Genomic DNA, 22,737 nt, shown 5'->3' with positions numbered 1-22,737 from the left:
AGATAATTTTGCTTCCTATCTGGATTTTCTACACTTGTTGGCTATGACTAGAAATACTATTGTTCTTTTTAATTTTAAACCTAATGTTGAAACTGTAACATTGAGACAATGCCGTGTGTTCACCAAACCACTTCATTTTCCTTCTTGGCATACAACATAACTATGTTTTGTAGCCCTCTTACAATTCAGTGAGACTCTGCAAGCGGAATATGGGTGGAAGTAATGTACATCCCTTTGAGTCCTGGCCACAGCATGCTCCACATATCTTTCCTGCTCTCTCTATCCCAATTTTGAAGCCTTGAAAACAGAGTTCAAGATGGTAGAGCCACAATACGGTAACAGCCTAGACTCCAAGTCACAGCTTATAGAAGAGCCACTCAAAGGACAGTAATATGAAAAAGAAATCATATTGCGTTATGTTACTGAAATTGTGAGGTTTATTTTTTTGCCACATTCAGCCTAGAATACACTGACTAATACACTGTTTCCAGTTGAGGCAGTTTATATTCAGTTTTGGGGAGAAGACTCACTTTGTATTTTCAGTGAGAGCTGAAAGAATGTATAGGGTCCCACAACATTGCTCTTTCTACATTATACACTTGAAAAAGTACCTTCCAAGATAATAGTTCAAAAGAAACTACTTTGCTGTTTAATCATTTAATGGCCAATATTATTCACTCGCTCAATTATTCATTCATTTATTCATTTATTTCACAAATAGTTAATGAGTGGGGCCTATAAAGGACATTGGGCATAGAGTGGTGACAAGGACAAGCCCTTTACTTCATGAACTATATTCATATATGGAATAAATATTACAGACACTTTAAAAATAAATTTATAATTAAGTATCAACTAGTGCTGAGTGCTATGGTGAAAAATAAAGAAGGTACTTTGTTTCATTTTAGCAACAGGGTCTTGCTCTGTCACCCAGGCTGAAGTGAAGTGGCGTGATCATAACCCACTGTAGCCTTGAGCTCCTGGGCTCAAGCGGTCCTCCCACCCTGGACTCTCAAATTGCTGGGATTAAGTCATGAGCCATCATGCCCAGACCGCTTTGCTTTGTTGTAATAGCATCTCCAATGCCTAACAGCACCTGGCACATAGAAAATACTGAAGAGAATGGAATAACATAGGTTGTTTGGATAATGCACTGCTCCTGCTGCCCTCATGTTCAGAGCCCAGGATATTTGTTGATTCATGTTTTATCCGTGGGTTATTGACTTAAAAGAAAGATTCCAGATTAGGCACTTGGTTATTGAATGCCTATCCAATTGTTAATAAAGCAGTTCTGACTCTTCTTTTGTCTTCTCTTTTTCTTTCTACTTTTATTTTTTATTAGGTTCACATGATTTTAATTTTTACCCGTATCTTCTGGGCATGAACTCATAAATGTAGAGACTGCATCATGTCACATAGTGATCTGTTATTCTTTTCTCTACATTCATTTACTGTTCTCAGTGTTTCATTATTATAAAACTAATGTATTATTTGCCACACTACACTAACCTGTGAGTAAGAATAGGACTGTAATGACAATATGATCTTTCTCTAGTTCCAGCTACTTAAGATTATTATGGGTTTGTCTAATATGAGCTCCATAATTTAGTTCTTTTTAGCCACTAAGTGTTTTTTTCCCTCAGGTTTCCCCCATTTTCTGCTCTGGCTTTCTGATTACATTCTTATACCTTCAATACCAAAAGTTAGAGCCATATTCTTTATCCTGCTAAAAGCATAACAGACAAACCTGTGAACCATGTTGCTGGCCATGCCTCAATGTCCATGCCAAGACCACTGATGCTCAATGAGCAAAGGGCTGGCTGGTGTCTGGCAGAGAGCCCCTGTATTCAATAGTAACCAGTGCCATTCTTCTTTTCCTGCCACAGTTGTACATTGTCCTTGATGCAAATTAATGCCATTCAAATCTCCCCCTTTAGCAGTTATTGTCAGAAGCCTCCTTAGCTCCTTACCAGTCTCCCAAACTATCCCAGACCGACCTGAATCTTAAAAATATCCTTGGTTTCCTAATAGAATTTTACATTTTGTGGGGATAGAGCTCCTCATTCTTGTATCCTTGACTGCCTCTGGCCCAGATTTGGCCACATTAATAGGCCCATAATTAGTGAAATAAGTTATTTCTATGCTTTTGCATGGGGAAGTATTAATTCAAGGTTGCCTTTTGGCAAATGTGAATCTAGCATGTTGCCTATAAATTTGTATATAAGGCTAGGTAGTGGTTCTAAACTTCGGTGTATATTGGAAGTCCCTAAAGGGCTTTAAAGAAATGCAAATGGCTGGGCCCCATCAGATCTTATACTTGACAATGTCTATGATAAATATAGAGAACCTATATTTTCATTTCTCCTCAGGTGATTCTAGGATGATCAATCTGCAGATTATATTTGAGAACCACTCTAGTAGGTAATGTAATATTCAATTGTATCTACCAATTTTTATGAATCATTTGCTTCCTGCTAGACATTGTGTTAAATAATGTGGATACAAACTGAATAAGTTAGTTTCTGTCCTCAAAATATAATAGGGAGTGATGTCTGACATGTAAAGAAACAATTAGAATAGGATGTGATAATGAAACAAGCAGTTTCTATAGCTACACTCATTTTGGTCTCTCTGTCATTGTCACTTTTTGTTGTCAGCAGTAAAATTTTGGCATTAGAAACCATTCCCATGGAAACTGAGGTAACCTATTTTCTTAAGGAGAATTTCAGTTATTTTTCAGGAAATGGCTTATGAGGCATGGTCTTTGTGAGCTTTCTCCTCTCTCCCCAAGAAAAAAAAATAAGTTTGGCTGAGATTAAAATAGAATGTACTATGTTTTCCCCATTTTTATTGCTCTAAGAGACAGCTCTGAGTTCCAACACAACTATGTTGCAGAGGATTCATTGAATTTTCACTAGTTTATTTTTACTTTTTTTAGTCCTATATGATATTTGTGATTGTGGTTGACAAGCCTTGGTGGAATCAGCCTAGCTAAAGTATAGAAATACTCTTGGTAGATATTTCTCTGGTTACTGCAGGAGGTCACTGCTGACAGCACATGCCATCCAGAGGAAATTTTATTTGCATTATCAACTCTAGATCACCCCACATATCTCCAAATAAACCTCCATCCCTCACCACTACAGCAAGCCAACTGTTGCCTTGGAAATTTTCTGTCAAACCATGGAATTGACTTACAGAATCCTTGATAAGGGAGATAGCAGAAGGAGGTGAATATGGACATAGGCTTGAGAATTTTAGGACTTCAGTTCAAACCTCACCTTTGCAATTTCCCAGCTAGGTCACCTTACCGTATTCATTTCTCTGAGCCATAGTTTCTTTATCTGCAAAATGCAGATAAGAATCTCTACATAACGAAAAGCGTTATAAATGGCAGCCATTTGTGGTAGGTAGAAAAATGATCTGCAAAGGATGGGACCTGTGAATATGTTGCCTTACATGGCAAAGGGAACTTTGCAAAAGTGATTAAAGTTAAAGACCTTGAGATGGGAAAATGTTGCCTGGATTTTCTAGGTGTGCCCAACTTAATCACTTGTATTCTTAACAACAGAGACCCTTTCCAGGTTATGAAGAGAGCTGTGCCAATGGAAGACAGGTCAGAGAGATGCATTGTTGCTGGCTTTGAAGATAGTAGAAGGAGTCATGACCTAAGAAATGTAGATGGCTTACAGAAGCTGAAAAAGGCAAGAGAACGGTTTCTTTCTTATATCTTCCAGAAAAGAACTCAGCCCTGCTGACACCTTAATTTTAGACCTGTAAAAGTCATTTTAGACTTCTAATATCCCAAGCTGTAGGATAATAATTTTATGTTAAACCACTGAGTTTGTGGTGATCTGTTATGGAAGAAATAGAAAACTCATACACTACTCTTATTATTAAGCATCATGACCACACTTGAAAAAAAATGCTTTATTCTCTTATACGATTGAGCTAAGGATGATGACCTTGAATTTCTGACATACATGGTCTCTATAAACCATCATCTATCCTTATCTTTAGATTAGATACCTATAGGTCACCTATTAATAAAATGGTAATAACTAATGGAACAAAACCCCTAGAATTAACATCTGATGACATTATTTGAGGTTGCTTCTGCTCCTAAGAGTGGGGATATGTGTCAGAGTGAAGAAAAGAAATGCTCCCTGAAGTAAAGGAAGGCAGGATTCCTTGGGGAGGAAGATAATAGTTATTTCCTTGAAGTGGGACAAATTAACAAAGGAAAGATCAATTGTTAGTCAAATGGCCTGGCCTCAGACTGGGAGATGGGGCAATGCCTCACCTGGAGCAACACCATGAAAATGACAAGATGGTTCATAGCAGAGAAAGATGTGCCCTGTCCTGAAGAAAGAATGCCCTGGGCCTTCACATAGCAATGGGGATGGAACTGGTACATTACTTCCTTAGTAAGCGGGAAAACACTGTGCTCACAGGTTAACAACAGAGAGGTAATTTTGGAGGTTCTGAGTTATTACTGTAGGAAACTGAGCACTAAAATAAATAGAAGCCAAAGACAATGTCCCAAATACCCCCACTTTAGTCTCTATGACTAGATGGGCAAAAAAGGAATATCAAAATCAGTTGAGGGACTCCTCTCTTAATTCCCACTAAAATAATAAACAACTAAGGCCCTACACTTCCATTGTATCATGACATTACCTGGATGCCATTCAGAATGCAGATTTTCCTACCTCTGACTTATTGTATCAAGAATCTACAGTTCAGCGAAATCCCCAGATGATTCCAATGTTGATTATCTGATCATTATGGCCCTGGATCAGGTAGAACATTTAACTGTGGGTTTGCTGTAAGTTAGTGTTTCCCAAACCTACCTTTACATTAGATACATCTGAAAAACTTCAAAAAATAGAGACCCACAGGTCCCATCTCAGAACAACTGAATCATCTACACGCAAGTGTGTTTTCAAAATTTCTTCATGATGATTTCAATATGTAATCAGAATTGAGAACTACTATTTTAAGAGAAGACATTCATCCTACTACATAATCAAAATGATACGTGATACTTCAGATGTACTGGGTGTGTCAAGTGTGATCGTTAGTTGCTCTGTTACTACACTTACCACCCTGAACATTCCTGCTTCTGTTCTCTCTGCTTTGGAGTTATCCTATCTGACATCTGAACCATGTAGCATAGGCAGGAAATGAGAGACAAGGCTGGCAGTGTACACATGCAATGCCTGACACTGGAACCCTGCCCATTCCTGTGTAAAATTCAGGGCTATAAGTTCTGCTGTACTGAAGTCACTCTTCAAAATACTTCTGCACCTCGCCTTAATATTGGCTGATGTGAGCAGATGTCATGATTATTCCTCTAATCATCAGGAAATGAGTTTGGGGGTAATGAACCTCATTTTTGTTTCTTCTTAAAGCAGTGTTACCTAAAAGGTAAAACTGGGGACCAGTTGCCCTGTGGCCTTGGCCTCTAGCATGGGATTTTTTTTAAAAAATGAGGTACCAGGAATTTGCAGTTACTTGTATCAATCAAGGAATGAATAGGGATGGTGCAAAAATTACACTAAAATTTATAATCATCTATTGAAGTATTGTCTCATAATTCTTTTCTTTCTTTTCTAGTATTCTGTTGGGAGAAAAGCTGAGTGTTGGGAGAGAAGCTGAGGCAGGGCTTGCATGTCTGCTAGACTTGCTGGCTCCTTGCTTCTAGCACTCCCATTATCTCAAGTAGCCATATGTTTCTCATTCACCTAATACACCATTTCCTTTCAACTCCCACATCCTCACCACCTGTTTCTTTGTTTGATCATCAATAAATAGCATGGGCTCCCAGAGCTCCGGGCCTTTGCAGCCTCCACATTCGTGGTGACCCTCTGGCCGGTCCCACTTTCTTTCTGAAACTTTTTCTCATTCCTTTAACTCCACTGGACTTCATCGCTCCCATGACCTGGTGTTGGGTCTGATCACCCCAACAGTATTCAGGAGGGAAAAACGGTCTATGTCATGAGTGTGTGTGTGAGTATGTGTGTGTGCATGCACATGTGCAGGAGAGAGAGATCTAACCTTCCTGATGATTCCAGTCCTCCGCTGGTGAGCCTGCATGTTGTTAGACAGAGTAAGAGAAATAGCTATTGGGGCTGGGCTTGAATTTCTTGGAAGAATTTACACCATGGAAATCATCAAGTGCTACAAACGGGGATTGTTTTCCCCCAGAAAACCTGTGGTTAAGGATTTACCAGCACACTAGCAGTTGGTTGGTTAATTTGCAACTAATCAAGGATCGTGATTCTACCCATGGCTATCAAGGTCAGGGGAAATAGCTGTTACATTAACTCCTTCTTGGTACAAACATTTTTATTTAAATTATCTCCTCTAATCATCATGGCTGCCCTGGAAAAGAGATACTATTATTCACTTTCAATAAACAAGGTGAGGATGAGAAAGAAAGATGAGCTGATTGTCCAAGCTGATACCACTTGATGGAGCCAGGTTTCATGAAGATGTCCTGATGCTGAAGCACTTGCTTTTTTTTAACCCTTTTACACTGATGTCAGCCCATCTTCTGATACATCACTGTCTATGTTCAATGGATATATGTTTCATCAATAAAAGGTTCTATCTGTCACCCAAACAGAAAACAATTTTCATCAACCAATATAACTTTCATGAAGTAAAAGCCTGAGAGTAAAATCAGACTAATACATTCAGCCCCAAACTAACCCCATGAAATGGGAAAACAACTCTCTTCCCATGGGGGCCTTTGTGCTAGGTGGTGTGCTAAGTGTGACAAAATCACCTTCATTATTTCCTTTAAGGCAACCAAAAGCCCAGCAGGTTTGAGACTATCATCCTCTTACATGCAAATGAGTCTCTGAGAGGCTAAGTAACTTTTCCAATTCTTGCAGTAAGTGAGTGGTTTATTTGAAATTAAAACTCAGTTATGTTTTGCTCCAAAGTCTGCCTGACCTCACTGTGCTGTGGCAAGAAAAGGCTAGATGTCTTTAGCAACTTACTGCTGCCCTGAGCATCCTTGCCCTCTTCTTCTTCAGTGACCAAAACAGGAATTTGTTACTTAATTTTCCAGAAACTGACTAATACTTAGCATAGGCTCTGCAGAGTGCTTCAGGATCTCTGGTGTGATGTGCAGAAAATATTTGAAAAGTAATACAATATGATATTCCACACCAAGATGATAAAGTCTGACTACCCTGTGTTAAAACCCTCTCTTTCTAGTAGTATGAATTTAGGCAAATTATTTAATGTCTTTAAGCCTCATTTCCTGATCTATAAGATGAGAAAAGTAATAGCTACTTGACAAGATTGTTGTTTGAAGTAAAAGATATATGTCATAACATAAAATTTGGAAGATGATAGGATCTCAAAAACATGATGTTATTCATGTCATGGCCAGACCTTGCTCTTTGAAACATACATCTAGCTAAAGGAAGAAGGCAAATTCATGAATAATCCCAGAATTACGTGGGATATTTTGAACATGGATTCTTAAAATCACCTACCAATGTTACATAAAAATAAAATGTAAGCAGAGGTAATACAGCAAAATGTAATAACAATATAAGAAAAACTAGTTTGACTATTCTGAGTAAGCTTTACTATAAAAATCTTCTAGTTGGTGCATTTTTTTATACAACATTGTCCCCTGTACCATCAAGGGCATTATTGATGTAGCATTTCTGAAAAGTATTCTACTCTTTTCCTAAAGATTTTTTTTTTCCAAGCCCCAGTCTCTTGTTCTGTATATTTTAGTGGTGGTGCTTTCTTGATCTTACCATGTTCCAAAGGAAGATTTTTCAGAAGACTACTAGGACACATAATCCTTCTTCAAATGTTTCCTAAGTAGTTTGTTGACAAAGACATCAAGTGACTGCAGTTATCCAATCATGACTCCGAGAATAACACCTAAGTTTATGCACACAGAGGCAGTGACTAATAGTTACAATTCTCTCTTGGCTAATAGCAGTTGTAAAACACCGTGCATTTCCATTTCAGATATGCTCGCAATGTGGAAAAAAATGTGTCTTGGAATTGATGTAATACAGTAAGTTGCGAACAGCCAGAAAAAGTGAGAGCATGTGATAATGAAAAGAGCACCAGCTTTAGAGTTAGACAAATATGGTTCTAAATCCCAGTTCTATCACTCTTTATCTGTGAGATCTGGAACATTCATACTTTCACTCTCTTAGCCTCAGTTCTCATTCTAGGATAAAGATAATAATCTGTGCCTTGAAAGAATGTTGGAAATCAGATTATATATGTGCAAGCATCATTTATGTACTAATCTGTACCTTTCCTTCTTCTTCAACTGCTCTTCTGGTAAATATTCAAGAACAAGGGGGTTAGAAGGGACCTCGCTGCCTGCTCCTTCCACCCTGCTGGAAAAATACAAGAAATGAGATTTAGTGCTGCTCTTAGGGGATGAGGAGCAATAAGCTATGGTTTACATCAAGGATTATTTTACCTTTGTTGTAATACATTAGAGCCAATTTCTCACACACGTAGCCCAATGGATTGGTTGCCTAAAAGGTGAAATGAAGTACTGCACTATTGAACTCCAAAGGGACAATGGAGGCATAGGCTACTTCCAAGGAGACACCACTAGCAATTAGTGCTGTCTGCAAGCGGTTCATTGGGATGCTTAGACAAAGCATTGAATACTGCTTCAAGGAAAAGATGTTTCCCTAATTAGCGCTCATGTAACTCTAAAGGAAAAGACATACAGAACAGAACACTCACTAATAACTTTGTTTTCCTCTTATCAGCAATAGTTTTTAAAGTTTGAAAATATGAGTGTAAAAAAAGTATGACCTTATGTTTTTCTCCAAATGGAAGAACTCCTTGATTATTAGGGCAGGAAACTGCTGAGGTGCTGTCTGCCCAGGAAGTACAGAAGAAGGAAAGAAGGTGGGAGCAGAGGGCCCCTTACCTCCCACCCTTCTCCACCTCCCACCCTTCTCCACCTCCCTCTGACTGATTCTACCATGCAGAGTTTGCCGGGGCCAAACAAGAATGCTTGCATTGAGTACCTGTGACCTCCCAAATCCAAATCACAAGTGCTCTTCCCTCTGCCCAGGATGAGGCCTAATTTATTTCTTCTCACCTTTCAAGAATCTGCTCAAGATCACCTCATTGAAAAAGCCTTTCCTAACTTGTTGACTGGATTACTTTTTCCTGCGTGTATGTAGTAATAATTATAATTATCAATAATGATAATAATTATGATCAGTAATAATAATGATAGTTATAATTTTTGAGTAGTTACTCTATGTGAGATTGTTTACATATATTATATATTAAAATCCTCTTAGCATCTCTACAACAATGGTATTATCTCCAATTTTGTAAAAGAAGCACACAGAAGCCAAGTTAGCTTCCCAAACTGACAGAGTAGCTAAATAGAAGCATCAGGTTTGAATCCAGAGTTTTTCTCACTTCAAAGCCCATATTCTTTCTCTTACATCACACTTTCCTTATACATGACACTTACTGTTCTATTCAACATGTAGATGTGTGTGTGTTTGTATGTGGTTTTTTTGTTGTTATTTTTGCAATTAGAATGTGTCCTTAAGGGCAGATGTCATAGCTCTCCTCTGTATTCTCAGTATCTAATAGCACTTCATTATGTTAGAAGAACACTAAATGTTTGTTGATGATATTAACAGTATAAAAATTATATACATTATAAATGCTAGAATATTGTATGTATTATTTATTTGACAAATATTTGTGAAAAACCTTCTATGTTCAGGACACTACTCTAGTAATTAGCTATAAAGAGGTGAAGAAGAAAAAGCATCTGCTTTCTAGGAGCACCAATCTAGTAAAGTTACAGAATCACCTCTGTATATTTTTATACAACTTTAATAAAATCTGAAAAACTATAAAATCACACAAATTTTAAGCCTGGAAAACAATTCAATGATCATGTGATCCAGACTATTTATAATATGTATGAAGAAGTACGCATGGGAAGATTAAGTATGTTGCCTAAGATTAAAAGTATTTTAAAGTTCAAACACATTCACTTTGCTATTACTTTCAACCTGTTTCCTTCCAGGAGAGATGTGTCTTCCCTCCCAGCAGTCAGCTCCTCCTATGTTCTTGTGCTGCTTAAGTATCCCATGACCATACCAAGCCCTTGGTGCATCCCTCACCTGCCAGAGTGACCATCTAAAATTCATACCCAATGCTTGTTACTTTCATGTTTAACGGACTTCTATGGATTTCTTTATGCTATGGAATAAAGCCTAAGCTGTTTAGAATGGCATCTAAAGCTTTCAAACTTTTTATCAACTGTTGTGTTTTTTTTTTTTTCCAGTTTCATCTCTCCCATAACTGACTCCAAACAGCCTGGTCTCTAGCCATAGTCGAAACTTCCTGCCACTCCCTGAATCATAGAAGTTCTCTTTATCCTCTGTGTTTTGCATAAGTTTTTCTTGTACTGATTCTTCCTGACTTCAACTTGGAAATCTTTAACTTATTTTTCAAGAAAAATTTGATTCATTTATGAATTCATTCACTTACTGAGTAGTCACTATGTGCTAGATATTGCACTAGTAGATCCATTTCAGGAGGAATAGCCTAGTCCAAACTGAAAACATGGGAACTCTTGTTAAGAAAAATATTAGTAAGAATGTCAAGATAGCAACAGCAGAGCATTAAACCAAGAGTAAGACCCTTCTAACTATAAGGCTGTGTGCACCTGCATAGGTCACACTCTCATGAAACCAGCTCTGACCCACCCTCTCTCATCTAGATTAGGTTGATTCACAATACATTCCACGAGAAAGAGCAAAACCCTCTCAACTTTTACTATCTTTAAAGAAAAATAATTACACAGTGATGTGAAGAGTATTGGTAAAGACAGGTCTTCATTTGGGGTGACCTTAGCAAGTCTGCTTTTCATTTGTTCCTCCATTTTCTTGCTTTTCATCCTTGCTAAAACACCAGACATCTAACAGACACCCTAAAGAATGTGACAAAAAAGGAACTTTACAATCTTTTACTTTAGTATCAAGAAAAAAATACATGAGATTGCTTACCACTTGTTCATTGATCAGTCAGATTTTGTGATTGGATTGTGCTTCCAATGGTTGGCAAGCTGAAATGGATTTTGCTCTTTCCTCTATTTACTGGCAGAAACTAGATGAGTTTTAAGGATCATCTAAAGAACAGAGTTTCTGGACATCAGAATGACCCTTTTCATTAGAAATATATTTAAACTATGAATTGGAAATATTTTTCTGGCTACAAAATTCTTCTCATCCCAGTGAATAGACTGCCCTGTAGTTCAAATGAATTACACCAAGATTTTGAATATGTACATTATGTGTATCAAGAATTTGAAATGTGTTATAGAATACTATAGCCAGGCCACTAGGAATCAGGAGTAAATAGAAAGAATACAGGTCTTGCCCTCCTGGAGCTTTGAATGTAGGTGATCAAATATCTTTTCATTTCCATACCCTTTATAAGACAATAATACATTTAGTTTCTCTTTTGTTTTTTCTCCTCCCACAGCCCTGTGTACACAGCTGAATGAAACCCTGCATCACGTGATATAGTATTTGTTTGCCTGCCTGTTTACCTTACTTGAGCCTTTTAATGATAAGAGGCATAATTTATACATCTTTTATCCCTGGAACCTAGCACAATACATGTTCAATGTCTCTTTGATGAAGAATGTGTGAGTGAAGGAAAAGCAGTAGAAATGGGCATGGAAGAGATGCTCAAACTTCCATGAGTAGTCTGACAGCCCTATTAGGTACTAATCTGGAAATTAAAAGATTCAAGTTCTGGTCCAAGCTCACTCACCAAGGAGGTAGCAGAATCTTTGCCATAACTTGGCAACATCTTGAATGTTACTTTTCTATTTCCTTGGCATTACTCCCTATACACCTCTAACTAATTACTGAGTCCTAAAAATTTTGCTTGAAAAGTATAGATCCTCTCAATCTCCACTATCACTATGTTATTTACAGGGCGGTCCATCTTTCTCCTGGCTGTTTGTAATAGTTGCATAACTGGACTTCCTTTCCATCTCCTTCAGATTCATCCTCCACAATGATGCTAGTCTAATCTAATTAAAATGCAAATCCAACATGTCATTCTCTTGCTCAAAGCTTTTCAGGGATTGTGGTTACTAGCAGGATGTAGGCAGAGCATGGCAAATCAAGCTCTAGCTGACTAGCCCTTCTCTACTTCAGTTCCTACTACTCTCAGTCCCCACTGCAATCTCTACTCATCCTAAACACCCGAGGAACTGATTTTTGACTTCTTAGATTGTCTAATGGCATGATATATCCCCATTTCTTTGGTTAGCTCAATCCTATCCATTCTTTAAGATTCAGCTCAGGTACCATTTCTTTCAAGAAAGTCTTGTGTATTCTCTTAACTAGGATTAGCCCAATATTTCTCATTTTTGATGAGTATTGTATAGCTCTTAAAGTATTATTGGAATTGTTAGACCTTATTCATTATTAAAATTACCATATTACCTTATTCATATTTTTGAAATTGCCTGTTTGTGTACTTGATCATCCTGGTAGACTATACACTATACAGATGTTAGAGACCCTGGTATAATGGTAAACTTACAACACAAGACAATAAACATACAACATTTAGTATGTTGCTCCATAGATACTCCATGTATAAATTGTTTCCACAATACTGATGGTAATATTAGTGGCTTAGTTATAGCTAACGCTTAGATGCTGGGATGCTTTCTCTTCATTTTTTATTGGTATTTTTCTCTCACCAAAGACCAGTTCTCTCATAAGGCAGGAAATATCACGCTGGCAGCTTCCAAACCTTGTAACTCAGAGTTTTAGTTATCAAAGATGACTGGTGTTCTTTTTTTCCAAATTTTGTGTGTGTGCATGTGTGTGTATATATATCTATACACACACATATATTTTACACATATAATATATATACCTATATATTTTACATATATATATTATTACTATTATTTTTTACATAGGTATTTGACTGGTTGAGCTTAGGTCAAGAGCCCACTGCTGGACCAATCAACTATGGTCAGGAGGAAGGAAGATACTTTGTTTTCTTTATTTTTCCTTTTTAAAAAATTGTAGCAAAAAAGCAAAACATTAAATTTACCATTTTAACCATTTTTAAGCGTATGGTTCTGTAGTGTCAAGTATATTTGCATTGTTGTGCACTAGAGCTCTAAAACTTTTTCAAATAATAAAACTGAAACTATATATCCACTAAAAACAAATTTTTCCAATCCTCTTCCTCTCGTAATTTCACCACCTCTAGCCACCAAATTTCTACTTATTTTCTCTATGATTTTGGCTACTTTAGCTACTTTGCATGAGTGGAATCATACAGTATTTGTCCTTTCGTGACCAGTTTATTTGCTTAGAAGAACTTTGGGGTAGTATATGAAATCAAGAAGTGTGAGGTCTCCAACTTGTTCGTTTTTTTTTTTTTTTTTTTTTCCAGGGTTGTTTTGGCTATTCAGTGGTCCCTTGGGATTCCATATGAATCTTAGGAATTTTTTTTTTTTTTTCTATTTGTGAAAATAAAATGCCTTTGGGATTTTGATAGGGACTGCATTGAACCTGCATATCCCTTTGGGTAGTAAGGACATTTTAACAACATTGAGTCTTCCAATCCATAAACATGGAATATTTTACCATTTTTTTCTATCTTATTTGATTTCTTTCAGCAACATTTTGTAGTTGTGAATGTATAAATCTTTCATTTCTTTAGTTAGATTCATTCCTAAGTATTTTATCCTTTTTGATGCTATCATAAATGGGATTGTTTTCTTTAGGAGGTAGAATTTTGATAATAGGACAGCCCCAGAACTAAATAAGAGGGCCAATCAGTAATTGAGAGGCAAGGTATCAGGGAGGAATAAATAATTCTACAGGGAAAGGATATGGTATTCCCCAGTGTAAAGGAGTTTTGTTAGACAGCCAGAAGCAATATATATTTACTATAGTAGTCTTTTTAAGGATAATGATGATTGATGATGATAATCATGTTAATAATATATCATATGCTACAAATTCCCTGGGAGCAGTTCCAACATACTTTGGACTAATGACAAAAATATTACACTAAGTGTGCTTCCTTTTAAAGAGATCATTTTGAGATAGTTGTATTAAAATCATCTGAACATATATAATCCTCTGTGTTATTAAAAAACACATTTGGCATTTTATAGTCTTAACTGATAGTGATGATATTCATTCCAAAATTTGAGACAATAGAATTGAAATAACATCAAGTATGCCTACTGGTGTGTGGGACACAGGCTGAGTGCCTTATGTATGAAATAATATGTACGCATTATATATATATATATAATTACGTGTGTGTGTGTGTGTGTGTGTATAAAACTTACCATAACATCTCTGTGACATGAGGTGATAACATAGGCAAAATGTATAGTATTGTGGGGGAACTAGAACTACAGATATATTGAATTTATTTTCATTGGGAAGAAGAAAGGATTAAGTAGCTCTGATTACAAATGAGACTCCTGGAACAGCTACAAGCTGTCAAAGTATTAAGTCATTTCAATTTCTGTAAAAGAAATGTGCTGTTGTTCAGGACCCTCTGGCCCCATTTTGTAGGGTTGATGGAGTTCAACTGAAATGCTTACTTGAAGATCAGCTTGAATTTGTTTAACAGGAAGAATAAAAGCACCCCCAGGTATAAAATGAGGGTGAATTGCTCTAGCGGGGCTCTGGAAAGAAAGCAGCTTGTCTGGCTTATGACAGTGTTTGCTAAGTTGAATGCCATTAAACATTCTTGCCCATATCATATGTGAGTCAAACACAGAACAGATGAGGGGGAAAATAAACACTTAAAATAGCTTTTCTCTTGGTGTCAAATACAGTGTATAAATTGGAAAATGAACAGAAGTTGTAGGAATACAGGATTGAGTTCCTTGTGTTGGGTACTGAGGGAGGGCAATTTGGCTCACTAACAGCCAGGCTCCTTAAGGCTTTGTCTTGGAGAGCAAGAGAAGAAAGAATAGCAGAGTACTGAAATTTGTTTCATTTCAAGCATGGGATGTGCAACTTAACTAAGTATTTTAATTTAGTTCTCTTATCTTCCCAACTAAGTAGTATTAGCCTCATTTTACAGATGAGCAACTAAGGCAAGTTTACAGTTAATTAAGCTAGACAATGGAGAGTCTCTTTGGCTCCAAAGATCATACTACTTCGACTGCACTGGCTGCTTTAAGAGGAAGAGAGTCTGCACTGTCTCTGCTTGGGATATGTTTATAATTCCATGCCAGTAAGTAAGCAAAATTTGAAAGTCCGCTTTGTGCTGTCCACCGAGCCACAAAAAAATGAGACACAGGTTATGTCTCATTGACATAGTTAATGTAGCTGAGAAGATAGACATATTATTCTAAATGCAAAGCTGACAGTGATGAGTGCTATAAATGAGGGTACAAACCAAGTCTTCAAAAGGAACATTTCCTGAAACTATTTCTTCACATTTACTTGTGCCTTTGTACATGTTATTTTCTTCCCCTATTTCTTCTAAATTATTTAAGCCTGCTTATTATTCTGAATCAGTTAGTAATTCAGATGCCCTTTAAAAATGTTACTTATTTGGATAGATGTCATGTAATCAAAACTGTACCAGGTACTGACGAAGATACAGCAATGTATAAGAGTGAACCCTACTCATTAGTGACGTAAAAGGGAATGATGACAGAGCTGAATTAAAATCTTTCAGCTATCCAGCAACTGTCTGACCATAGCCAAGTCACAAGCCCCCAACCTTCCATTTCCACTCATACATTTAGAAGGAGACCATGCCAAGGGGCCATTCAGTCCTTCCCCAGCCATCTGTGGTAAGACTCTCTCACATTCTAGACAGCAAGATGTCTGTACCAAAAGTGATACATTATAGGGAGCTGACCCATCCAATTTGAAATCTGGAGAGACCGTGCTTGCTGGAATCTAGGGCAACACATCTAGGAGAAAGAAAACTGTTTCGAATTTGGGTGCAGACACATCACAACAAATACATTGCTCTCTGCTGAGATTTATGACAGAAAAGTCAGAAACTACAACATTAATTTCAAAACACGGCTGCTGAAAATTTTCCAAAGGAACCATCTCCTGTAGTTGTTGAACTAGGGAGCAGAAAAAAAAAAGCAGAGAATTGGTTGTCTTTTAGACCAATAATTCCAGACAGAGGAAAAGAGCGAAGGCTTCTCTGAGTCAGACATGGGTTCAGGTCCTGAATGTGCTTGTTGTGCGCGTTACTAATCCTATTGACCCCCAATTTCCTCCTTTGTAATCCTGGCTGGTCTTCCCTATGACGAGTTTCTTTGTGAATATTCCAGGGCCTCATATGTGTTAAGTATGTAGAAAGGAGCCCAGCACATATTAGGCACTCAAAAGAGCTGGTATCTTCCTCCACCCTGCATTCAGGTTAGTTTTATCCTGCTCTAATTTCTTCAGGCACTGGAGTGTCTCATTAATAGTTTACTTGTTTGTAGAAAGATTCCTTATACATTTTTTACTAAAGCCAATCTTACTGATCTTTTTGCCTTTTAAGTATAGACATCTGAGGAACTCTATAGCTTAGAAGTCTATATTTTTTCTCATTAATTGGGAAGTTAGGTACTTTTAAAGTGAATAGAATAAAAACATGTGAACATGCATTTAAAATAATTCTTCAGATTTAACCCCCGCCCAACAAACCAATATTAACCATAAATGAAAATCTGCATCCTTCTTGGTAACCTCTCCTATATGTCTAAAATGATGAGTCAGCCAATATGTTTACAGATTTGGTGCCAAAGTCCTACCTCCTGATACTTTTATTAACATTCCCATTTGAAAAATTGTAAATATTTTACTTTTGTAGGTTTTGCAAACACTGGTATTTTTATGCCTCCAGCAATCCCTAGCTTCTAAATATTTTATCTTGGGTAGCATGTGGTATGTGAAGTAACGTTCTGCTACCATATTTCCCAGATCTTAAAAACCTAAAGGTCTTGAAGTTAATGTTGAACAGTGTTAAGAGGGTTATTTTTAAATTTCTTTTGTAGATTTGTTGTTGTTCCTTTTTAATAAAACTGAAAAGCAGCAGAAATGTTTGTAAATGGAAGAATTTCACCCAAAATTTCTAGAGCAGATACACATATTTGCCTAAATTTTGCTTGGATTTAAAAAATACCAGCCCGTATGAAATTGTTTTTAAGAACTGAGAAAGAAAGAATGGCTTTAGAATCCATTTAAAGGCAAAATCACCATTACAGGATAAATGAGATGAATAGTTTCCTCTTCCATTTTTAATGCTCAATGTACTTTTCAGCTCCAGGATAAAATAGCTTTTCTTACTTTCTGAGACAAAGACAGGCATGTGGAATAGCCAGAACACTGGAACTGAGCTAGAGACTAACCACAGGAGAAGGAGCAGATGGGCTTAAGCAAAGACATGACTCAGAATCCTTGTCATCATATAATTATAGGCAGCTATCATAAATCTGTAAGAATCTGTAAGGATGGGCTCTATAAATATCTATTTTTCATCTCAATATTGGAAGTCTTTACCTTATTTAATGCATCTATGTTATATTTCCCAAAAATAAAAAGAGAAATATTCCAACTATTCAGGTGAATAAGCTAATCACCTCCAAAAGTTGCCTACTCAGCATATCATAGGGACAGTAAAAATTGCAACATGATAAAATGGATATCTGACCTTCACCAGGGAAAGTCATTATTAGGCTGCATGATCTCCAGTCTCTGTTCTTCAAAGGCATTACTCTTCTATCATTCCCCAAATGTAACATGTCCCTACCAACCACAGAGCATGTGTAAAACCTTTTCCTCACCCTCTGCGCTCTACTTTTTCCCTTGTATGCTGTAGCCTTCCCCAGATCCCAGACCAATCATCTCCTCAGAGCCACTTTCCATGAATCTTCTCAATATATATGAAATCACTCACAGAGTGTAAATCTCAGGTGCAATTTCACATTTGCTTTTGCTTTTTAAAATTAATGTCTGCTCCCCTTCTAGACTGTGGATTCCACAACAGCAGGAGCATGTCTGCTTTTGTTCATCATTGTATTTTCAGTATTGAGCCTAACACCTGGCACATGCTAGGTGCTTAATAAATATGTGTTGAAGGACTACATGAATGAATGCAATATTGTGCATTATTTCTAGGGTTCTAAAAATGAACATTGTCAGGATCTCAATGCTTCTCACTAGTTCCCAACTATGCTTTCAGGTTTTTAAAGGGCCCTTGTCATACTTCTAGTTACTGTAATCCACCACAGCAAGAGTGTAACTAAGACATCATGACAGGAACAGGTGCCAAAATGTGTCCATAAGACAAACTAGGATTCCCTCATGCAGGAAGGACCAAGATGCCTGCTATCACACTTTTAGAGCTTCATTGCTTTCTGTTAAGGTATTTTGTCTTCTGACAGCCTGTTAAGCAAATACTCTCAGGAGTAGTGCCATTGTCACCAACACTTAGGCAGGACTTTTGTTACTGGTGCACAATTGCTAATAGTAGACTTCCTATAGAGACAGATAATAATTAGAGCCCTCAACAGTGGAATGGGCTGCCTAAGGAAACAATAAAATGTCCATTACTGTGGATATTCAAGTAAAGCTTGGTGTCTACTTATGAAGAATGCAGTCCAGAGGATTACTGCACTGGGTGCAGGACAGAAGGTGTGGCTTCCAAGATTCTTTCTGCCTATAAGATGCTATGAGCTACTGCTCAGTTTCTAATGAACTGGAAGGAAATGCCTTTCAAGTGCAGATGAAAGGCACAGGGGGAACGGCACTGTCTGGTACTAGTCTGAAAAATGTCATTTATTAGCTAAGTGATTTTGGCAAAAAGTTAACTCCTCTAAGCTGTTTTTATTTCTTTATAATGGCTATTTGAAGGGTTTTGGAACAATGAAAGGAGAGAGAAGCTGTACTTTTGAAACATAAACTATGCAGTGCTAAGCACATTTTTTGGCCATTATTATATCAAGAAAAGCTCCTTTTGTCTTAATTGCTAAGTAGGTCCCACAGTTGGGAAGAGATTTTCTAGACAAAAAGCATCAGGGAAGGGGCACCATTATTCCTCTCTACCCCAATGTCCTGAAGGTAGAAATATGATTAAATCGTCTAGGGAACTTAGATCCCTCTATAAGCTCAGGAATGGCATCTTTCTTGCGACACCAGAGCATATAATCTCTCCATCCTATGCTTTTATGGGCTAAAAAAATAAACAGTTTTTTAAGTGTAAATAAGATACAACTGCCAAAGGTCATGGAATTACCTGGATGGTTTGTTCAGGCTTTCTTCTTATAGAAACAGTGATTATTTGAAAACGTGCCAAAGCAAAACTGTCTTACCCTTGGAAAATCTTATTTGTTTTACCTCTGCAACAGGCAGTCAGCTTGTCTCTCTACTCCTTCCGTCTTTTTTCCCCATAGTCATTCCATCATTCACTCATTCAACAAATATTTACTGACTCATCTCTGAATGAGACACTGATGGACATGTTGGAGATATGATGAAAAACTGAAGTGGTCCCTACATCATGGAGCTTACATCATATGTAGAAAGATATGTAACAATAAGAAACTCTTTAAAAAGTTGAAATACACAAGTGAGTAAAATATGAAGGAGGAGTATACAGGAGATTGACACTACATAATAGAATAATTTATCTTGTCAGGAAGATCAGAGATGGCCTAACTAAAGATAAGAAAACTGAGCCAAGATCTGAGAGAAAAACTAAATTGAGAGTATCAACTAACAAACACTCCCATAGTATAGAAATCAACAGAGATGAGGTGAAACTCCATAGGCTTTCTAATACCTCTCAGGTGGATAGGGAAGTGAATTGTAAGAACATTTATTGTTTAGTGAGATCATAATGTGTAAAATCCATAAATTTGTGCAAAAAGCAGATGCAACAAATTAACAAACTATTTGACAAGCAAATGTCTGAAGATAGCAGTTTCTTCTTTAAATACTTATATTCACCAGCGAGACACTTGTTCCCAAGTTTACCTCCTGACATACCAACTAGAACTCAATGTTCCAAATATTAATATAATGTGCATCTCTCCTTATGTCCTCAGACCCTCTGTCACAGAAAGAAAGGTAAGACGAACGGACGGACGGAAGGAAGGAAGGAAAGAAGGAAGGGGGGGAGGGAGGGAGGGAGGGAGGAAGGAAGGAAGGAAAAAGAAAGAGAGAGAGGTAGGGAAGAAGGAAAAGGGAGGGATGGAAGAAGGTGGAGGGAGGGATGAAGTGAGAGGAAAGGAAGACAAAAAGATAAGAAATAAAGCAAAAAAGAGAATGAAATGAAGGAAGGAAAGGAAGCAAGGAAGAAAGGATGGAAACAAAGGCACCTAGTGTTTCCTTTTCTCACCCCTTCATCATCTTTTCTCATGCATGTTCTACTCTTGTTTTTTAATATATGTTTATTCCCATCCAAAGTCTTTCAGCTATGCTCTCTGGAACTCTCAAATTCCATTTTTAACTCCTCAAACTTTATGCAGAATTTTTCTCCAACTAAATTTACCTCCAACTAAATCATCACATTTTTGGGAGGGACCCAGTTCTGCTTTCTGTGGCTGCACATTGGAATCAACGGAAGTGATGTTAAAATTATAGATACGAGTTTTCCTGGTGTATGCCTCCTTTATAAACATTTATTAAATGCTTCCCAAGTGATAAATGGGCATTGAGGGTTGAAAAATCCCTGCAGACTGGTTCCAGAGCGAGGCTTTTATCTTACGTATCTGTGTTTCCCTTATCCTTACATAGGGCAGGCATATAATATGATATCAATAATGGACTGAATTAAACTACATGTCAAACCTATTTTATTCACTGACTCCATAAAAAAATCATATGACTCTCATTTTCTTTTCCAGAATTGTTTTGGAGAACTTGGAACTCAACATTCCATAAAGTAAGTGTAGTCTTTTTTCTAAAGAATTTTATCCTCCTTTCACTAGTGTCATTCAAATTTTATCACCAATAGCTCTATAAACATCAGCCTGAAAGCACATGGAAGCATATTTTCTAAGGCTGCTAAAGCATTCATTCTCAACCCCAACTGAACAGTAGATATGTTGCCTTGCAAAGAGGTTAATAAACAGGGCATGGAAGGTCAAGGATTCTAAGCCAGGAGCAAATCCCACACCATGCAACTTAAACAGTACATTATTCCAGGATAATGCAATCACTGGAGCTGTACTTACACGACAAATCTTAAAAGTGTCATTGCATTATAAAAAGGATTTTGAGAACATTAGTAATCCTAGTCCATCAGGAAAGTCCTTCATTCAACTCATAGTCCAATCAAAACTGCCTTAATGTTATAGACTTTGGTATGGCCTATGTAGCATCTAGAATTATTTGCTACATTGAATTTATTGCTGTGTTTGGCTGACTTTTTTTGTAACTCAAGACATGCTGATAACTTTTATGCTAATGAAGAAGAAGGCAAAACAAAAGCATGATGGAAAGTATAAAGATTGGACTGCAGAAGATATGTGAATACTTTGATTATCCTGTTTGATATTGCCTTATTTTTGGGAGAAGAAAAGGATGAATGTTAATAAGTCCATCTTACAGAGAAAGAAATGAAGGGTCAGAAAAAAGCTCATGTGGCTAGTAAGTGGTAGAGTGAAACCCAAATGCCAGTATATAGCCAATATTCCAGAGAAAGGGAAATTTCTATAACAAGGCCACGAAACTTTTAGCGTATTAAGTAGGGCACTGCTATATTTTCTAGAAATTATCCTTTTGCAAATACTTTTCATTTCATATAGGTATCTAATTATTGTATCTGCAATTGTTGAAAAGACTCAACTGTCTCCCACTGAATTGTTTTGGTGCCAAAGTAGAAATAGATCAACTGTATATGGGTGGTCGACTCTCTTTTTTGATATATTGATTTTTTGTTCTTATTTTGTCAATACTGTTTTGATCCTTCCAGGTCATTTGCATTACCACACAAACACATGAAGCATATTCATTTCTACAAGAAAAGTCTGTTGGGGTTTTGATTAGTATTGTTTTGAATCTAAACATGAGTTTGAGTAGAAGTCACTTATTAACAATATCTGTGTTGAATAATTCTAGATTATGAATGCAGCATATCTTTCCATTTATTTAGGTTCTCTTTAAATTCTCTCAGCAATATCTTATTGTTTTCTGTGTACTTGTATCTATGCACTATTTTGCATATTGTGATGCTTTCAAAATGATATTTTAAAAATTTTATTTTATAACAGCTCACTGACAATATGTATTTATATTTAGATAGATTTGTATGTATATTTTATATATTTTAAATTGATCATATGTATGTATGTGCATATATATGCATATATATAATGCTTGTATCTTATAGTCTTTCCAAATATATTTATTAATTTTGATAGAAAGTTTTTGCAAATTGCTTAGACTATTCTATATACATAATCATGTAGTCTGTGAATAAAAATTGTTTTAATCATCCTTTCCTATTGTTATATTTATGTATTCCCATTATTTATTTATTTATTTTTTGCCAATTGCATTAAGTAGAACGTCTAATATGTTTAATGAACATGGTGAGAATACACATTCTTTGCTTTGTTCCCTGGCTTAATAGAAAAGCATTCAGCCTTTCAACATTAAGAAATGATGTTAGCTCAGGCCAGGTGCGGTGGCTCAAGCCTGTAATCCCAGCACT

General features: G+C 36.8%; 1 long non-coding RNA gene across 3 annotated transcripts in view; it reads left to right on the top strand.

Annotated features, from left to right (window-relative positions):
• LOC110741256 overlaps positions 1 to 22,296 on the top strand; it is a 76,384-nt gene extending 54,088 nt beyond the window's left edge. For 2 of the 3 annotated variants that reach the window (XR_002517155.2, XR_002517154.2), the window contains one exon: positions 20,927 to 22,296. This is a non-coding gene — a long non-coding RNA (uncharacterized LOC110741256). Of the gene's footprint in view, positions 1 to 2,369; positions 13,729 to 20,926 lie in introns of those variants that run through there. The other variant, XR_004177424.1, reaches the window with a different exon arrangement.
• Positions 22,297 to 22,737: the final 441 nt, after the last annotated feature.

This window comes from Papio anubis, chromosome 12, assembly GCF_008728515.1.
Source record: "Papio anubis isolate 15944 chromosome 12, Panubis1.0, whole genome shotgun sequence".
NCBI lineage: Eukaryota > Metazoa > Chordata > Mammalia > Primates > Cercopithecidae > Papio > Papio anubis.
The sequence above is the reverse complement of the archived record's forward strand: the minus strand, read 5'-3'. Positions and strand labels throughout refer to the sequence as shown.